Source organism: Papaver somniferum, chromosome 2 (genome assembly GCF_003573695.1).
Source record: "Papaver somniferum cultivar HN1 chromosome 2, ASM357369v1, whole genome shotgun sequence".
Lineage (NCBI taxonomy): Eukaryota > Viridiplantae > Streptophyta > Magnoliopsida > Ranunculales > Papaveraceae > Papaver > Papaver somniferum.
Genome location: NC_039359.1, coordinates 70,949,633 through 70,950,878, shown reverse-complemented (window position 1 = coordinate 70,950,878; position 1,246 = coordinate 70,949,633).

The window sequence follows — 1,246 nt, the reverse complement described above, 5'->3', positions numbered from 1 at the left end:
TTGACCTCGGAGCCAGTTTCTTTCCCGAACTTGACGAAATTATGTGTGTTTAAGGTTTTTGGAGAATATTCCAAGGGAATCTTACCTGTAAAAGGTTAGATATTCATCGTTCTTACCAAGTTTCGGATGTATAGGAGTCTGCTCCTGGCCAGGTTTCGAGCTCGAAGCCAGTTTCTTTTCTGAACTTGACGAAACTGTGTGTTTAAGGTTTTTGAAGAGTATTCCAAAGGAATCTTACCTGTAAAAGGTTAGATATGCATCGTTCTTACCAAGTTTCGTACTTCTAGGAGTCCGCTCCTGGCCAGGTTTCGACCTCGGAGCTAGGTTCTTTTCTGAACTTGACGAAACTGTGCGTGTTTAAGGTTTTTGGAGAATAATCCAAGGGAATCTTACCTGTAAAAAGTTAGATATTCATCGTTCTTACCAAGTTTCAGACTTATAGGAGTCCGCTCCTGGCCAGGTTTCGACCTCGGAGCCAGTTTCTTTCTCGATCTTGACGAAAATGTGTGTGTTTAAGGTTTTTGGAGAATATTCCAATGGAATCTTACCTGTAAAAGGTTAGATATTCATTGTTCTTACAAAGTTTTCGACTTATAGGAGACCGCTTCTGGCCATGTTTCGACCTCAAAGCCAGTTTCTTTCCCGAACTTAACGAAACTGTGTGTGTTTAAGGTTTTTAGAGAATATTCCAAGGAAATCTTACCTGTAAAAGGTTTGATATTCATCGTTCTTACCAAGTTTCGGGCTTATACGAGTCCGCTCCCGGCCAGGTTTCGACCTCGGAGCCAATTTTTTCCCGAACTTGACGAAATTGTGTGTGTTTAAGGTTTTTGGAGAATATTCCAAGGGAATCTTACCTGTAAAAGGTTAGATATTCATCGTTCTTACCAAGTTTCGGACTTATATGAGTCCGCTCTTGGCCAGGTTTTGACCTCGGAGCCAGTTTCTTTCCGAACTTGATGACACTGTGTGTGTTTAAGGTTTTTGGAGAATATTCCAAGAGAATATTACCTGTAAAAAGTTAGAAATTCATCATTCTTACCAAGATTCGAACTTATAGGAGTCCTCTCCCGGCCAGGTTTCGACCTCGGAGCCAGTTTTTTTCCCGAACTTGACGAAACTGTGTGTGTTTATGGTTTGCGGAGAATATTCCAAGGGAATCTTACCTGTAAAAGGTTAGATATTCATCGTTCTTACCAAGTTTCAGACTTATAGGAGTCCGCTCCTGGCCAGGTTTCGACCTCGG